Consider the following 20,217-nt stretch of genomic DNA (forward strand, 5'->3'; position numbering starts at 1 on the left):
ATGAAAAGGCAGCCCACGTGGTAATTTGACACGTGTACTGGTTATCCACTTGGTGGAGGGAGGATCATCTACCACGGGTGAACAAACAAATTGCGACTTGACGCGTTATGTTAAAAAATAGGCAAACCATGTGGGGCCTACCTTAGAGGAAAGGCTCTATACACTGGAGTACTTTTGATGTGTCCCGTCAACTCACAGAATGAGGAGAAGCTTGCTTAGTATGCCGTCTCCCTCGCCCATGGGTGCGGTGGCTCACAGGATGAGGTGAGGCTTGTTTACTAGTAGTAGTACTGTACACCTTACGCCCGCTCCCTAGCCCACGCGCGCGGTGGCTCGCAGGACGAGGAGAAAATTTTACTACTCCCTCTATTTACTCCTTGTCCCTACTACCTTGGTTAGAGAGATTATCATATTGTTTGGAATATATATGTCCTTTAGTAGATTTCAATATGAACTACTAGTACATACTCCAAACGCTGATGTATATAGACGTATTTTAGAGTGTAGATTCACTCATTTTGCTCCGTATGTAGTCCATATTGAGGCCCTGTTTGGTTCATAAGTCCTAGGACTTTTTCTAGTCCCAACTAAAAAGTCCCCACTCCTCAAAAAGTTCCTCCCTGTTTGTTTTTCAGGGACTAAAAAGTCCCTAGTCCCTCCCTAGAAGTTATTGAATGACCATGTTACCCCTAGTATACAGAAAAATAACAACCAAACAACACCATGGGGCGGCGGGGCAATGGGTGCAGGGAGGGGCATGGTTTGAAAAGTCCCAAAAAAGACTCTCCTTGAGAGTCTTCTTCATTAAGTCCCAAAAAGCAAGTTTTAGTCCCTAGTAGTCCCTCCTATTTGGTTAAAAAGTCTCTAAGAGGGACTTTTTCTAGTCCCTACACTAAAAAGTCCCTGGAAACAAACACCCCCTGAAACGGACGTAATAGTACGCACTCTCCCTCGCCCCTTGACCCTCGCCCACGTGGTGGACATGCAACAATTCATTCGGTCTCATATAGCCAGAACGATATATACTGTAGTACCATTATTGCTCGACTTCCCAAAGAGGCGAAGAGCCAATCGCAAGGTTAATATTTTGGAGATGCCAAGTGCAAGGTTTATAGGAGAAGGAGTAGTAGGTGCCGCATCATTTATAAATAAAGTTTTTTTTCTTCAGTGGCACGTACGCAATATAATAGGTTCATATGGAGAGAAAACTAAACCTCTCCACTATATACATAGTCAGGACGGGCCAGCCTACACGGTTGCTTGCTGGGGTTGCTCTCTTCACACTCTCTCACACAAAAAGACTGTGGCCACATCTCTAACATCCCGGCGGATCACGCCCGCCGGGGGAAGGGGTGGATGCTTAGTATAGATGCGGTCGCCGTCGCCAACGGTGAAAACCCACTGTCGGCACGTCCCGACCAGGGGTCCCCGCCGTTCTCTCTCACAAAGCCGGTGAGGTTGCCTTCATCCCTTGCTCACTGTCGCGACGTGGGCAGTTGCCGCCTCCCATCGCCCTCCTCAAGGTTGAGCTACGTCCCAACATCCCTCAGGTACAACTCCCTTTACAGTCGGCTTGCACCACTGCTCCAGCCGCCCACACCACTCCATGTGGATATTTCTCTACTTCTTTGCCTCGCACATACCTCTACTGGCTTCTATGTACTGTATTTGTGATGAGTTTATGTCTCATCAACTAGTCCCAGTAATCTTATTCTAATCACGCTTCTCCAATTTCTTTGCCACAAGGATGCTCATCTTGATTTTGGTGAAACTACACAAAATGATCCGATGGTCAAAAGGTTGCAAACTCATTTCTTGGGAAGCTCGAATGTTGCCAAAAAATTAAAGCCTGGTTAGGGTTTATGGTTCAAGGGCTAGGGACTGCATGGATCATTTTTTTCTTTAGCTGCCTCTGTTCCAAAATAAGTGTCAACTTTAGTAGTAGTACAACTTTGTACTAAAGTTTGCATAAAGTTGAGACACTTATTTTGGAACGAAGGGAGTACATATTTGCTATGATCTGTCAATCATTGAGATGCAATAGCATGCATGTTAGTCTCCTTTGTATTTGATGAAATGTTGCAATGGGCAACCTTGTACGCAAGATACATGTAATAGAAGCTGGAAGCTTCATAGCATTGTACTATCTTGCTGATAAATTACAGTACGTACTATACTAGTACTTCCTCCGTTCCTAAACATAAGTATTTGTAGAGATTTCACCATGAACCACATACGGATGTATATAGATGCATTTTAAGTGTAGATTCATTCATTTTGTCCGTATGTAGTCCACCTAGTGGAATCTCTACAAAGACTTATATTTAGGAACGGAGGGAGTACTATGTAAAGAGTTAGGTGTCGCACGGTGTCCAAAAAATATGGTGATAGTGTGAGGTGGGCCATGTAATCACCGAGCTTGTGCTTTTTCACTGCTCTTGCACTCCTCCGCTGTAAGAATGGATAAAATTGTAATCTAGTAGTACCTCCTTTCACCGAAAGCGTGGGACATCCAATAGTCCTACCACCTCAGTAATAATGACCAATGAGCTGTCAAATCACATAGACCCAACAGTAAGTTGGACGGACGAAGCAACCATCACTCTTGAATCCGCTTCTCCCTTCAACACAGGCGCTAGTGAGAGGTCGCGTCCGCTCTGCCTGGGCATGAATGCGGCATCGATTCTTTGGAGCGGTGCTGACCGTTTCGGGCGGGAAGTGCGCGCGAGCGATGGAGGGGCTTTGGGTGGGCCAGGCTAGTCAGGAGCGGGCGTGGCAGCTGTCCGCCTGTCCCTACCGGATGCCCAGAAACGAGAGGATGCACGGACTCTCGCGGCTAAAATCATACACTACATACCATCTCTCTATAGGAGTAGGTCGATCTGTCGCTCTCTCTAACACACACATGCTGTTAAACACACACACAGACACACACACACACGCACACATAGGTTCATAGAATAGGAAAATCATGCGAGTGCGAAACCACAGGAAGTGAGATATAAATGGAGTACATACAAGAAGAGAAGAGGTGACGAATATTCCATCAAACCTGGACTGAGGAGTAGTACTCCCTCCGTCTAGGTGTTAAGTCATCTTACGGAAATCAGATATTCCCAAAATGTTTAGGCGTCGTCCATTAACTTCACATCTCAATCCCCTCCTGGCCTCGTTGCTAGCGAGTGTTGTTACTTAGGGAGTGTTTGGATCCTTAGCAAGAACAGCTTATAGCATAGCCAGGAAAGGTTAGGCGTTTGGAACTGTTAAAATATGTTAGCTTTTGTGGGCCATCTAGCTTGGGTGGGCTAGAAAAACCTTGCTAGCTCAGGAGAGCCAGATCGGCTCTCTTCTGATGGCAAACTTCGCGTAGTAGTAACATAGACTAGTAAAATATGCATGTTACTAGTCCAAGTTACTCACCACTATGACCAACCTAAGCAATGTAACCAAACGCTCCTTACTCTGCCTTGTTATCTCCCCCGGAAACCCAATGCATGGAGCGCAACTACGTGTTGATCAGTCAAGAAATCAAAGTCGGCTTGCATGCGAGTTAATACGTGGCCTTGCATGGTAGCTAAAATGGCATCTCTTAGTTGTTTGGATTAATTGTTGCGTTTAGAGACAAAAATCAGGGCTTTGATTGGAGGAATGACCGGTCAAGTTTCTCCTGCTCTTCCAATCTGCTTGCACCTTGGTCCCGCTGCACCTTCTAACATGAGTTATTACACCTAGACGGAGGGAGTAGTACGAGATACAGTGGCACATTGACTTAGGTCGAATACAAGTGCCCAAAATTGTGTGCATGTTATAATAAGGATTGACTTAAAATAGTACGTGAGCGAACAGAGGGATCAATTGGATAGTGTTCCCGAGCAGTAGCGAGATGTGTGAGGTAAGATACACCGTTGGCGCTTTAAATTTTTCTTATTAATTTATTTGTTTCACCCTCTGACTGGTGGGACCCAACATACTACGTGGAGAGAGGTAAGGTGACTAAGGCTGATTTCTGCACCACTATGGATAGTCTTACCACCAAAGCCACATGACACGATTATGATTTAAATCCCAATGACTCCCACACAAAAAAACATGACATGCTTGTCACACGAATGCAGGAATGTATAAAAGGTTATTTTCCTCTCGTTGAACATAATGGGAGGGTTGTGTAGCTGGTTAGCCTGTTCGCTCATCAAACTTGAGGTCTCAGGTTCGATAACTACACTTGAGCATAATTCGTGCCAGGAGGATTCTTTGACTGGTCAAAATGGATGGATACGGAGCTATATGATCTCGCTCTCTCTCGAGTATATATATACACTCTAGAGCCTCAGTGCTTGTAGTTGCTCTCTTCACACTCTCTCACCCTCTCCAGATCTAAACAAGACTTCGTTGGCCTCTCTCTCTCCCCTCACTGCTAGTCAAAGAGCCAGCAGGATCCATCCACTAGGAAGGGAAGGAGGCTTAACGCTGTCGCCATCGGCAAGGGAGGGAATCCACTACCGGCGTAGTTATTCACTTTCACCCAGCGGTGGTGCGGGAGGGCCTCCGACCCCTTCTTCTTTGCCGCCGTACATAGTGTGGGCCGAACGGCCTCCGGTCGCCCATCGAACCACACCCCAAGAACCTTAAGGTATAATTTACTTATTCCACATGCATTGCTCTAGCTGCATGTGGGATTTTTCCGCTTCTGCACTCGAATCTATGTGTTGGATCAAACAGTAAAGTAGTGGGCAAAGTTGTATACCATGAATCTAGGACGTGGTTCAAAGAGGAAAGCAATGGGGGAAAGTAGTGGGAAAAGTTGTATTGCATGAATCTAGGACGTGGTTCAAAAGGAAAGGAAGGGGGAAAGTAGTGGGGAAAGTTGTATCACATGAATTTAAGACGTGGTTCAAAGAGGAAAGGAATGGGGGAAAGTAGTGGGGAAAGTTGTATAGCATAAATATAGGACGTGGTTCAAAGAGGAAAGGAAGGGGGAACCTACGTTGGTCGAAAAGGGAAAACATGACAAACGCAATACACACATCTGTAACGAACTGATCTTTTGTTTTGGGGGACAAGGCTGTAGAGTTTGAGCAGGACTAGATTTGCTGCGCTCACATAGGGAAAGGTGTCTAAAGATAAAAAAACTGGGACCAACACAAATATGCTCCTTGGTTGTTTGTTCTTTGTTGCAGCAGACTGTGCATCACCCCAGTACATCGATAGATGCACATGGTGCTGGTGCGTCCACTATCCCGTGCAACTCTTTAGCTGTTGTTAATCTAATGCCCTGTTTGGTTAAAAACTCCCTAGTCCCTACCTGCTTGGTTCTAGGGACTAAACATGGACTAGAGTTTATTAAATGACATGCTAAAAGACCATGTTACCTCTAGTAATGAACTAGTAGAGACAAGGTGCGATGCGTAGCAGGGGCAACTGTTGGAAAAAGTCCCAAAAAGACTCTCCCTATGGGTCTTCTTTCTTTAGTCCCAAATGCCCACTTTTAGTCCCTAAAAGTCCCTCATGTTTGGTTTAGACGGGACTGACATGGAGTTGTTTTAGTCCCTACACCAAAATGTCCCTGTAAACAAACACCCTCTAATAATGCCGCTGGAAAATTGATGCAATGCCACCGTTAAAAGCAAATTACATGTTTAACGAATTTTATTGTTAATATAATCTCTCTGTTAATATTAATCAATGCCACCGTTTGAGAAATGCTACTGTCTTGCTTTCTTTCCCATTTAGATAAGGTAGATGCTTCTTTTTGTTGGCTTCTGGGTCATCCACCGTTATTGGCCACTAGTTGTTTCCTTTGCACCTCTGTGTAAACAGGGTTATCTACTTCACCTCGTTGCCATTGTGACCTTTTGTTGCACTGCACAAAACACTTTTGTTTTAAGAGTGTTTTGTGTAGTTCAACCAAAATATCACACCGACAACATTGCTTGATTGCTTGATCTTAGTGCAACTGCACAAGAGGAGATCTTACTTCCTATCTGTGTTGGCAAATTTGGTTCAGATCTTCTTCTTGTGAGTTGTTTGAATTCCGTGTCATGAGAGGTCAGTATTAGCCTTCTTTCACATGATTCTGTAGTGTGCTTTCATATGTTGTGCTACTTGTATGGTAATGTTGCTTGATTTTAGTGAACTGCACAAATGGAGACAAGACTTCCAATCTGTATGTGCACCGTAATATCCCATTGAGGTAAGATAATGATATTTCACAACTGTTGGCCTGTATTTTGCCACTTTCATCAGAAAATTAATGTCATTGTTTAGTGCTATACTTGTGCTCCCTAATTGACATGAAAAATCTTACATTGAAGGAGAAGCTTTTCTGTTACTGAACCAAGTGATGAAGGGGAAGAACAAGTGGAAGAAAAACAAAAATCAACTCCCGGTGCTATAATGAAGCACTAGAACTATGATGACACAAGTAATGATACCGTTTTGCATCTTAATTTATTGCTATGGCTGGAACAAGCAATTGTTTTGCCACTGATTTGATGCCACTCTTAATGTAATACGTAATTATCTCTACTTGTGCAAACAGGGTTCTTCTTTGAAGATACTATATATTTTAGTGGAACTACACAAGAAGATATTGGAAACATTAAACTAATCGAGGAGTATATAGTACGTGTGACCACCATAGTAGATAACAACAGATGGTTCCGGAGAAGTGCTTCATCTGTATGCTCTACACAATAAGCCTCCTGGCAAAGGTTGGTACTCGCCCACTGATTTCATCCATATGATTGAGCTTTTTCATCTCTATTAGTGTTGTGCTACTGTTTAGATACTGTCATGAAAAAGTGGTATTGTCACTGAGAAGTGCTTCGTCTGTGCTGTTTTAAATATTTCCTTTCCTTTTTTCAAGCAAACATGGATGCTAGCATTTAGTTGTCCTCTTGTCTTTGCACAACAAGATCATCCTTCTCTGAAGAAGAATATGGAGTACGTGAAGTGACTAGTTCCGATTATGCCAGGATGAAGAAGCCCTGTCTATCTTCTCATCAGAAGGAGCAGTTGAAGGATGGTTACATTACTCCCCACAAGACCAAACTAACTTCAGCTCAGAAGGACTGACCAATCTCCATTTTCTTGCTGTGATGCGCGAGTACAATGTTGTTCTAGGATTCTTTTCGGTGAGTTACATTTTTCTAAAAATGTGCTCTACATGGACCATGTAGGTGCCTGTCTAAACTGTCAATTCATAGTACAATTTGCTTTATACTAATCACTTTTTTTGTATTTGTGCAGACAGGGGTGCTCAGCTTGATTTCAATGGGAACTACACAAAATGTTAATGAATACATCGAATCATTCATTTCCACCATAAGAAAGGAGGTGCCGATAGGTTCAAGGCGTTGCAACATATAAGGGCGAAATCATACAAGCTACACGCGAATTTGGTTGATTTTGGTGGAACTGCACAAAAAGAACAACTGGTTTACTTAGCACGAGATGCCATGTGATTGTCCGAACTAATGGCAAACCCTGCCCATTCCACAATCGTTGGCATTTGATATTTTGGAATGGGACAACCTTGTCAAATTTTTCTCATTGATTTTAGCAAGAATACATGCGTTTGATATTTTCGAATGGGACGCCCTTTGCTGTCAGCAGTCGATCAATTTTTTTTGTGAAGTAAATATTGGCTCTGACATGTGAATCGCTGAGATGCATAATCATAGATTGTTTTGAATGTTCTCTATGAATTGCCAGGCCTGTGTGTTTGATTGCAATGTACAGGAACGCCAAAAAGCTGCTCAAACACTTTGTACTCCTTATGTTCCTTTTTACTTTGCACATTGTGAAAGTGCATACTTTTTTCTATAAGATTGGTCAAAGTAGAGATACTTTGACTGCAGAGAAAACTTGTATGCAGACTAGAAAGGACCGGAGGGAGTACACATGAAACTGCTGCAAACAAGGTGATCACCCTGGGAATAATGCTAGTACGTATTGTTTTGCATGTTCATCCAATGCCAGTGATACAAGAATTCAAACTTATCGAAATAAATTCATTCATACACGGTCAGATTTCATATAAACATGCCGAATTTCATTACATTTCATACATTCTTCAACTAAAAAGGGGTGCGCTGGAGGTATAATTAATTAACCGAAGCTACCCACCTGTGTCCGGCTGAGCCGAACAGAAGCTTCAGTGAATTAACTGCAGGTGCAGTTGCGTAACTGACATGTGGCCCAGATGCCTGTTGGGACACGTGTCAGTCAGCCAACTGCACCAGCAGTTAAGTAGAAGCAGCGTCCTTCTCCAACATATCTCTCCGACTCCACGTCGCCGCCATGAAGCTAATCGGTCGTCAATGGTCAACCCGCCTAGCTTGGCTTCAACCGGAGGGTAGCAGGATAGCAGCAGTGACCTTACTTGGACCCGAGCGGCGGCGACCTACCGTGTTCTACTCTTCCTTGTTTTCTGTGTGGCGCGACTTCGTTGGCAGCGGGGCGGGGCCTCGATGGAGTAGGGCCTCCACCTCGGTGCCGGTGGGGCGGGGCCTCGGCGGAGCCGGCGATGTCCTCTGTCCCGTTGCCGGCGGGTGGCGCCTCGAAGGAGTGGGGGAAATCCTCCCCCTCGTTGCCGGCAGGGTGGGGCCTCAGCTGAGCCGGCGATGTCCTCTGCCTCGTTGTTGGCGGGGCGGGGCCTCGGCGGAGCCGGTGGTGTCCTCTGCCTCGTTGTTGGCGCCGCGGGGCCTCGGTGGAGCAGGGCCTCGTCGACGCGAGCCAATGTTGAGGATATCGCTTATAGTTATCATCTCGGTTAGCTAGGGATTAGAGTTTACTCGGAAATCGACCGATTAATCAATTTTATCGGTCAACTATTAATCGTTTTTTTTGGCAAATCTCAGGTTCCCAACACTAAAATGCGCTATATTCAACACCAAAACAATATTTGACAAAAGTGTTACCTTGATTTCTAGCATTTGAATCCTCGTATAGTGACAAACAAAATAGGACAATAATACATATCTGTAACAAGGTCCACAAAACATAATGAAACGTTGTTTTTTCAAACATAGTGCTATTAATAGGTCTGATTTATCAGTAGATTTCCAATAAATCGCTTGTCAGAATGATAAATCAGTCCAAAAGATAAACAACAAAGATAAGGCATAATCTTATCAGTCACCCCCTGATTAGCGATTAATCGGAAGATTAATCGGTGAATCGGAAGATTTTTGAACAGTGACGCTAGCGGAGCGGGGACTCGTCAGAGCCGGCATTGTCCTCTGCCTCGTCCTTGGTCTCGCCAAATAGCGCCTCGCCTGCTTCATCACCCTCTTTGTAGGCGGCCGCAGCCTCTGCCTCCCATATGCGGTATCGCCAGCACTCGAGGCGGCCCTCGTGGGTGGAGCGGTGCGAGTCGAGCAGCGCCTCCTGCTCCGCTTGCTCCGCGGCGATCTGCTCCTCTGCCTGCAGGTGCTCCTGGAGGAGATGGTGGTTGTAGGCGGTGTCAGCCTGTGCCTCCTGGAACTGCTCCTCACGCTTCTGCCTCACCGTGTCCATATATTGGGCACGAGCCTCGCTGATGGTCATGGTGCAATGCATTGGCGAGGATGGCGCGAAGGAGGGGGTTGGCGCCGGATCATCGACTACCATGTTCTCAATTGGGACACCATTGTCCTCCGGCTGCCTGCCGGCCAGCCAGTCGGCAGCAATGACTGCTATCTCCTTGTGGTCCGTCGTCCGCCCGTCCCGAAGAGCGCTGGAGCGCGAGGAAGCCATGGTGGGCAGTAGTGGTGTGGACAGGAGAAAGGGAACAGATGCGGATGAATGCGGCTATGGCCGGCGCATCAGTTTATATAGCAATGGTGGGCGGCGGAGGGACGGACGTGTGGTGCGGGAGTAGCTGCCTCGGCAACCATGTATCATTAATGTGGGCGGTAGACGAACGGACGGACGACACTTGTGTCGTTTGAAGGCGGAGCAATCGCCTGCACCGGGAAGCGGGGCAGGCGATGCTGACCGTTTCGGGCGCAAAGCGCGCGCGGGCGAGGGAGGCAGTCTGGGTGGGCCAGGGCAGTCAGACTCATGCTTGGCAGCGGGTCAGTCCAGCAGCCGGACATGCTGGCTCACCAGCGAGCTCGCTGAGCTTAGCGACGACAATCAAACGATGGACGTAGATTCCGACGAGGAGCCGGCGCCACTGTCCAAGCCGGTTCATGCCGTGTTCACCATAGAGCAGGTGCGGCCGCACTTTGACACCCTAACGGCGGAAGAGCTACCAGCACAGGAGGACCTGTGCTGCAACCTCCGTCTCCTCAATGAGCACCGGTGAACAAGCAAACGACAATGCCATCACGGACATGTGGCCCTATGATCCTGGCTTCACGAATGAGCAACGGGCGCTGTATCAGACCATCCACAGGGCCCGTGAGGCCCTCTCTGTTGTCCTTCGAGTTGTTGTGCTCGCCGTGGCGCCACCGTCTCGTGTTGTCAACATGGTCAACGGACATGAGGATGAGGAGATGACTTTACTTGGAGAGGATTACAGTGGGGACCCACCAAGGCCATAGCCGCACGTACGCAAGTGCCTCCTTATTATATAAAACTATAATTTTTTTGCTTCCTCCTGGTTTCCTGACATCACGGCCCCACACCATTGTCAACCTATGTAGTCAATAAATGAGAGAATTTCTCAAGAAGCGTCCGACAACTGGGACCAAGCAGCTCGAGCAGTATTTGTGTTTTTGAGGTGTGAGCACTTCAGAGTTTTTCTTGAGTGATGTTTAGCCCAGATATTAATTTTTCTCCTCCGAACAACAACGAAAACATTGCTGCAGGTGTTAATTGGGCGGGTTGTGGCCCGTCTAGCCCAGGCCAGATATCCATCCCAGATATTAATTTTTTTCAAGCTGAAAATGGCTAGCCGAGCTATACTTTTTTTAGGAATACCCAGGCAAGGTCAAGTTGTTATTCTCTGTCCCGCTGGGCTGCAAATCTTTCCTAGGAGGGATGCATTAGGCTTAACAGAAAAATGGGCTTTAAAAAATAATAAATGGGATGTAATTATAAAAACTGGGCAGTAACTATAAAAAATGCACCAAACACGAAATTAGTTTATAAAATATTCTTTATGGATTTTGAAAATCTTAATTTTTAATTGTTGCGTGCGCAATGTTTCGTTTGATTTTTACATAATACAAATTTATATTGAAATTGTATTTAATCTGACTAAAAATTTCGGGATAAAAATATTCAGGATCCCATCAAAATGTGGGAAATTTTATTGAGTTTTTGTTTTGAACGGTTGGTCTGTACTTTTAACAAACTGTAAATGTGATGTAGTAAATTCCATTAGAATTCAAAAATGGGTTGCACATTCTTACAAATCTCAAATGGGCTATAAGTTCTCTACCACACACTTGTGGCCTTACTAAGTTGACACGTCCCCTAAAAAAAAGAGAGTTGATGCGTATGCAAGGCTTTGTCAATTTATAGTCAACACACGGTTCTAGCAGCACTGGCCGTTGGATGTCCATCCAACGGATGTCGTGCTTCTTCTTCAATCTCAGATATTCTAACTTCACCCGCCCAAAAAATGATTCCTCCCCCTGACATTTGGGGCGCACCATTTCGGAAGCTGACCTGTGGGCCTACCAAGTTGACGCGTACCAAGGGCTTTGTCAACTTAGTCAATATAAATGATTCTAGCTGTAGTAACCGTACAGTGTCCATCCAACGGCGGTCGTGCTTCTTCAACCTCTGGTCTTCTTGCTCCAGCCGCCCAAAGCAGCGCCGGTCGTGCCACCTGCAACAGCCTCCCGTGGCTGGATCTGCTACTGTGGAGGCCTCACCGCCCCCTACTACTCCCACCGCTGGCCAGGCCATCCCTCCACTCACCCACGCCCCCTGTTATTCTGCGGTGACGGCAACCTCACACCACAGACGAACCAGTGAACCCTCGTACTCCTCTTCCCATGGGCATCCACTGTCGCGTCTTCCCCGGCTCCGCGTCGTCCCCTTCCTAGGCCTTGCCGTCGTCCCCATCGTGCCCTGGTGCTCTCAGCGTGGCGTGGTCAACGTGGTCAAGGAACGACTTCCATCAGAAGAGCACTGTACATTGATAGGCTGACAGCTGGGTCCAGGGAAGCCACAAGGAATTGGCTCCTTATTATGCGCAAAATAACTATTCCTCCACCTGACATCAGGGACCCACCAGACGGGCCACTGTATTTCATGAAAAATCATTTCCCCCTGACTGTTGGGACCCACCAGCTACATCTTCACTACGCAAGGAAAGTGCCGTACATGCGAAAAAAACGATTCGGCCCCCCTGACTAGCCTGGGACCACCATCTACATCTTCGCACAGCAGGAAGTGCCTGACATTCGGGGCCCACCTGGTTGAAGCGTACGTAGCATTGTCATTCTAGTCGCAAATGTGTACGTACATACTGGTCAATGTAGAGGCGCACACATAGCATGTACACGTACGTACAACGACCAGTGTGCAAGAAAGAAAATACGGCCACGTACATACATACGGGAGGGGTCTCGAACGCCTACTTGCGCATATGTAGGGACAGGGCTCATGTACATGGCTGGGTCAGAACGAAGAAACAGTGTTGTCGTCATGTTCATGGGGAGCCAACCGGCTAGGTCGGAATGCAATGCATTGTAGTGTTCATCGGGAGGGCTTGGACGGAACAACCGATGGAAACGAGGCCTGGCATACTGCACAACAGAGGAAACGGCCTTGTGTTCGACCAGCCACGTTTGAAACGGGATCCTGTTCATCGGGAGGGGTCTGGCGTACCGCAAAACGGAGGAAACGGACTTGTGTTGGACCTCCTATGGTCAAAACGAGGTCCTGTTGATCGGGAGGGGTGTGGTGTACCGCAAAACAGAGGAAACGGACTTGTGTTTGAGCACTACGGTTACAATGGGGGTCCTCTTCATCGGGAGGGGTGTGGCGTACCACAAAACAGGACTCCACGGGATACTGTTCATCTCCACCGTCGACCTCCTCCAGCCTCCACGGGCTACTATTCATCCACCGTCGACCTCCTCTAGCCTCCACCTGCGACTGTTCATCTACGGGCTCCTATTCATCCAGCCTCCACCGCGTGCTACTCCACCGATTACTGTTCAACTAGCCCTCTCCACGGGCTCCTATTCAATCACCCCTCCATGGGCTACTGTTCATCCAACCCTCCACCATCTAGTGTTCATCCAGCCCTCCACGGGGTCGTCCTATTCATCCAGCCCTCCACGGGGTCATGTTCATCCAGCCCCATCCGGCTTGATCGATCGGGGTCCTGTTCATCCAGAGGCAACCACAGGGTCCTGTTCATCCACCCCCACCAGGAACTATTCATCCAAACCCCCAGCAACGCTCACTGTTCGTTCAGCCCCCACGCAAAGCTCACTTTTCATCCAGAGGCAGCATCGATCGTCTTCAGTTAGCAACAGTAGCAAAGGAATCACTCGGGTTCAGTAACGTAGCTAGTGCAATCGCTCGGGTTCAGTTAGAGCCCAACGCCTCGCTCGAGTTCAGTTAGAGCCCAACGCCTCGCCCACACGCATGTACGTGTACGAGAGAAACGCGCATCGCTCGGCCCCCGTCCACCCACCGTAATCGGGAACTCCCCGAAATTTTCCTCACCCTCGCTTCTACCACGGTTTTTCCCGTCATGGACAGCCCAAAGAATGTCATGCAGCTGCGTCTCCAGCCCGCCTAGGACAAAAAGCCCATTTCTGTCATGATTTTTTGTCATAGAAGTAGGAGCCCACCACATCTATGATGATACCAGGATTTGTCACAATTATCGTCATAGAAGTGTCATAAGTATGACAGAAAAAATTTAGTTTGGCCCAAAATGTCACGGATGTGTCTTTTTTGTACTGTTTCCAAATTGAGGGGAGGTACAATTACCTCATCAAGTTCTACTTCCCCCCACTCACTTCTTTCAAGAGAAACTCCTTTTCTAGAAAGGTTTCGTTCTTAGCAACAAAAATCTTGCCTTCAGACTTGTGGTAGAAGGTGTACCCAATTGTTTCTTTAGGGTATCCTATGAAGACGCACTTCTCCGATTTGGGTTCGAGCTTATCAGGCTGAAGCCTTTTGACATAAGAATCGCACCCCCAAACTTTAAGAAATGAAAACTTAGGTTTGTTGCCAGACCACAGTTTATACGGTGTCGTCTCAACGGACTTTGATGGTGACCTGTTTAACATGAATGCAGCTGTCTCAAATGCATAACCCCAAAACGATAGTGGTAAATCAGTAACAGACATCATAGATCGCACTATATCCAATAAAGTGCGGTTACGATGTTCAGACACACCATCATGCTGTGGTGTTCCAGGTGGCGTGAGCTGTGAAACTATTCCACATTGTTTTAAATGAAGGCCAAACTCGTAACTCCAATATTCTCCTCCACGATCAGATCGTAGAAACTTTATTTTTCTTGTTACGATGATTCTCCACTTCCCTCTGAAATTCTTTGAACTTTTCAAATGTTTCAGACTTGTGTTTCATTAAGTAGATATACCCATATCTGCTCAAATCATCTGTGAAGTTTAGAAAATAACGATACCCGCCACGAGCATCAACAGTCATTGGACCGCATACATCGGTATGTATTATTTCCAATAAGTCATTAGCTCGTTCAACTATTCTGGAGAATGAAGTTTTAGTCATCTTGCCCATAAGCCTTGGTTCACAAGTATCAAATGATTCATAATCAAGTGATTCAAAAGTCCATCTTTATGGAGTTTCTTCATGCGCTTTACACCGATATGACCCAAACGGCATTGCCACAAATAAGTTGCACTATCATTATCAACTTTGCATCTTTTGGCATCAATATTATGAATATGTGTATCATCACAATCAAGATTCAACAGAAATAGACCACTCTTCAAGGGTGCATGACCATAAAGGATATTGCTCATATAAATAGAACAACCATTATTCTCTGATTTAAATGAATAACCGTCTCGCACTAAACAAGATCCATATATAATGTTCATGCTCAATGCTGGTACCAAATAACAATTAATCAGGTCTAAAACTAATTGATACGTCTCCAACGTATCTATAATTTTTGATTGTTCCATGCTATTATATTATCTATTTTGGATGTTTAATGGGCTTTAATATGATCTTTTATATTATTTTTGGGACTAACCTATTAACCGAGGGCCCAATGCCAGTTTCTGTTTTTTTGCCTATTTTAGAGGTTTGCAAAAAGGAATACCAAATGGAATGAAACCTTTGCGATGATCTTTCTTGGACCGAAAGAAAACCAGAAGACTTGGAGATGAAGTTAGAGACGTAACAAGGAGGCCACGAGGTAGGAGGGCGCACCCAGGGGGGTAGGCACGCCCCCACCCTCGTGGGCCCCTCGTAGCTCCACCAACCTAGTTCCTTCGCCTATATATACTCTTATACACTAAAAACATAAGGGGGAGCCACGAAACCACTTTTCCACCACCGCAACCTTCTGTACACGTGAGATCCCATCTTGGGGCCTTTTCCGGTGATCTACCGGAGGGGGATTCGATCACAAAGGGCTTCTACATCAACACCATTACCTCTCCGATGAAGCCTACCACAGACCTTCGGGTCCATAGTTATTAGCTAGATGGCTTCTTCTGTCTCTTTGATTCTCAATACCAAGTTCTCCTCAATGTTATTGGAGATCTATTCGGTGTAATAATATTCTTTTGCGGTGTGTTTGCCGAGATCCGATGAATTCTGGATCTATGATCAAGATTATCTATGAATATTATTTGGTTCTTCTCTAAATTCTTATATGCATGATTTGATATCTTTGCAAGTCTCTTCGAATTATCGGTTTAGTTTGGCCTACTAGATTGATCTTTCTTGCCATGAGAGAAGTGCTTAGCTTTGGGTTCAATGTTGCGGTGTCCTTTCCCAGTGATAGTAGGGGCAACAAGGCACATATTGTATTGTTTCCATCGAGGATAACAAGATGGGATTTTCATCATATTGCTTGAGTTAATTCCTCTACATCATGCCATCTTGCTTAATGCGTTACTCCGTTCTTTATGAACTTAATACTCTAGATGCATGCTGGATAGTGGTCGATGTGTGGAGTAATAGTAGTAGATGCAGGAAGGAGTTGGTCTACTTGACACGGACGTGATGCCTATGTTCATGATCATTGCCTTAGATGTCATCATAATTATGCGCTTTTCTATTAATTGCTCGGCTGTAATCTGTTCACCCACCGTAATATATGCTATCTCGAGAGAAGCCACTAGTGAAACCTATGGCCCCCAGGTCTCTTTTCCATATTATTGAATCTTGTTTACATCGTGCTAGTTTCCGATCTACTATTTTGCAATCTTTACTTTCCAATCTATAAACCAAAAATAACAAAAATAATTACTTTATTATCTCTATCAGATCTCACTTTTGCGAGTGACCGTGAAGGGATTGACAACACCTTTATCGCATTGGTTGCAAGTTCTTGATTGTTTGTGCAGGTATTCGGTGACTTGTGTGCCGTCTCCTACTGGATTGATACCTTGGTTCTCAAAACTGAGGGAAATACTTATGCTACTTTGCTGCCTCACCCTTTCCTCTTCAAGGGAAAACCAACACAAGCTCAAGAGGTAGCAAGAAGGATTTCTGGCGCCGTTGCCGGGGAGATCTACGTCAAGTCAAGCCATATCAAGTACCCATCATAAACTCTTCTCCCTTGCATTACATTATTCGCCATTCGCCTCTCGTTTTCCTCTCCCCCACTTATAAAACAATTTTCGAAAACCTTTGCCTTTTCTTCGCCCCTCTTCCGTTCGTCTCTTTTCGCTTGCTTCTTGTGTGCTTGTGTGTTGGATTGATTGCTTGTCACGATGGCTCAAGATAATACTAAATTGTGTGACTTTTCCAACACCAACAACAATGATTTTATTAGCACTCAAATTGCTCCTACTACCAATGCTGAATCTTGTGAAATTAATGCCGCTTTGTTGAATCTTGTTATGAAAGATCAATTCTCTGGCTTTCCTAGTGAAGATGCCGCATCCCATCTAAACAACTTCGTTGATTTGTGTGATATGCAAAAGAAGAAAGATGTGGATAATGATATTGTTAAATTGAAGCTATTTCCATTTTTGCTTAGAGATCGTGCTAAAACTTGGTTCTCATCTTTGCCTAAAACTAGTATTGATTCATGGAATAAGTGCAATGATGCTTTTATCTCTAAGTATTTTCCTCCCGCTAGGATCATCTCCCTAATGAACGGTATTATGAATTTTAAGCAACTTGATCATAAGCATGTTGCACAATCTTGGGAGAGGATGAAGTTAATGATACGTAATTGCCCTACACATGGTTTGAATTTGTGGATGATTATACAAAAAATTATGCCGGATTGAATTTTGCTTCTAGAAATCTTTTAGATTTGGCCGCGGGAGGCATTTTTATGGAAATCACTTTAGGAGAAGCTACTAAGCTCCTAGATAATATTATGGTTAATTATTCTCAATGGCACACTGAAAGATCCACTAGTAAAAAAGTTCATGCGATTGAAGAGATTAATGTTTTGAGTGGAAAGATGGATGAACTTATGAAATTATTTTCTAATAAAAGTGTTTCTTCTGATCCTAATGATATGCCTTTGTCCACTTTGATTGAGAGTAATAATGAATCTATGGATGTGAATTTTGTTGGTAGGAACAATTTTGGTAACAACGCGTATAGAGGCAATTTTAATCCTAGGCCGTTTCCTAGTAATTCCTCTAATAATTATGGTAATTCCTACAACAACTCTTATGGAAATTTTAATGATATGCCCTCTGATTTTGAGAATAGTGTTAAAGAATTTATGAGTTCGCAAAAGAATTTCAATGCTTTGATTGAAGAAAAAATGCTTAAGATTGATGATTTGGCTTGGAACGTGGATAGAATTTCTCTTGATGTTGATTCTTTGAAACTTAGATCTATTCCACCTAAGCATGATATCAATGAGTCTCTCAAGTCCATGAGAATTTCCATTGATGAGTGCAAAGAAAGAACCGCCAAGATGCATGCAAAAAAGATTGGTTTGTGAAAGCGTGTTGTCAGGTGGTTCGTGCGACATATGCCAAAGGATGGCTACTCATAGTGGGAGCTAGTAAAACATGGCCGGTGCTTGGAAACGGGATAAGGCGTAAACATGCACGCTGACGCATCTTACCCAGGTTCGGGGCTCTCCTAGGAGATAACACCCCTAATCCTACTCTATGGGGTCTCCGCATGAGAAGTAGATCAATAGGTGGCTACAAGATTGCTCCTTGAGCTGTCCGGCTAGAGGAGGAAGAAGGGCAAGGCTAGCTCTACTCCTCTCTCTATGTGTGAGTGATCTCTAAGAGGTTGAACCCTTTGCATGGGTGCCCTGGGGGGTATATATAGGCCTACCCCCCAGGGGTACAATGGTAATCCGACCAGGTGTAGGCCCGTGTCATTAGTGTTTGTGGTCGCCGGCTTCTCCGCTGGCTGCTAGGGCCCGCCGCCTGCCGGGCTCTAGGCCGACAGGTAGGGCCCGCTGCTTGTGGGTCCTGTCGGTGGCTCATCACTATAGCCCTGCCTCTAATGACGAAGGCTTGGTCGGGGGGAGCGTGTCTACAGTACCGCCACTTGGTGGGCGTTCACTGTAGCCACACCCCGTCTTATCTAGTTAATGGCGCACAAACTTCAAGAGTAGGGAAGGGCCGGCTGTTGGGAGTCGGCATCCCGTTATGCCGATTGGTCTGGGCTTGCCACCTTCTGGCTTCTCATGGATAGGTAGGGCCCGCCGTCTACGGGCCGTACCGACAACCCGTCATGGGGGCATGGCTGCCTCTGCCATGGATGATGTCATGGGAAGCATGGCGACAGTGCCACGCCATGCTAGGGATGGCCACCAGGTTCGCTGCATTGTGGCGATGTCCGCCCCTGGATTCGGGGGTGGCAGGCTGTACTGTAGCCACGCCCCGTCTCGTCATTGTTATGTGGGTGCAAACTTTGAGGACGCGTGGATGGGCCGCCTATTAGGAGTCGGCCGCTCTCGTGGCCGCCTGCTTGGAGTTGGCCCGCACCAGGGCCACTCTTTGGGCCTTGCCGCCTTCCTGCAGATGGCCGCTTGGACCAGCCGGCCATAAGAAGGCGGCCGTTTGTCTTCGACGCTTGAGGGCCGCAGTTGGCCCCGATGTCTTGGAACATCATGGGGAGTAGATTGGGCTACCCGTGGTAATTTACTACGACAGTAGTCCCTGAAGCTGGTGGGACGTCACGACTGAAAGGGCAAGAGGCCTCAGCAGCTTCCTACTCTGAAGAGCCGACAGCTAGGAGTCGACCGCGACCAAGCATGCCGTCTGGTGATTTTGAAATGCGAAGGCGGGAGCTAGGTGGCATGTTTGCCGGGCGCCGAGCCTGCCGCTCGCTGACCGTGCGCCACGCGGCACCATCTGGCCGGACCAGCCTGCCAGCCCACGCGCACGACAGGACGTCGCCGCAGGCTGGGGCCTGCCACAACTAGGCCTCAGCACGCGCGCGGATCCGCTGTGGCCGAGGTGGACGGTTGGCGTTCCCGGGCGCAGTAAATGCGCGTCGTTTCTGCGCGGTAAACGCGGGGTCATGGGGTCATGGGCGCACTTAACCCCACAATCCCCACGCCCCGCCCCCTCAGCTCGGCCGCCCAGGGCTATAAGTAGGGGGGAGGAGGGGAGCGGCAGATGCACGCGCGCCCTCCTTTCCCTTCGTCATCTCCTTCTTCCTCTCTCCACTGCTGCCGCACTTCGTCGCCGTCGTTGCTCCACCGCAGGCTCGCGTACTCGCCGCCGCACGATGCCTTCATCGACCTCCAAGTGCTCATGGCACGCGAGCGGGCGAGCTATGGGGCTTGGGATGGCTCCGACGTCCACGATGATCACCTCGCCTTCCTCCGCCAAATGCGGCGGCTGCCCGACGAGGGCTTCGTAGAGGTACGCCTGCCGCCCAAGAGGGAGATTGCGCCGACACCGAAGGAAGGAGAGCGCATCATCTTCTGCTCGCACTGCCTTCGTGGCTTCGGCCTGCCGGCGAGTGGCTTCCTCTGCTCCTTCCTCCAATTCTACCAACTCTAGCCGCACCACCTCACGCCGAACACGGTGGTGCTGCTGTCGGCCTTCATGACTCTCTGCGAAGGCTACCTCGGCATCCTCCCCACCCTTGAGCTCTGGGGGTAGCTTTTCTACACCAAGCTCGGTACCTACGTCAAGGGGAAGGCAG

This window comes from Triticum aestivum, chromosome 5B (assembly GCF_018294505.1).
Source record: "Triticum aestivum cultivar Chinese Spring chromosome 5B, IWGSC CS RefSeq v2.1, whole genome shotgun sequence".
NCBI classification, from domain to species: Eukaryota; Viridiplantae; Streptophyta; class Magnoliopsida; order Poales; family Poaceae; genus Triticum; species Triticum aestivum.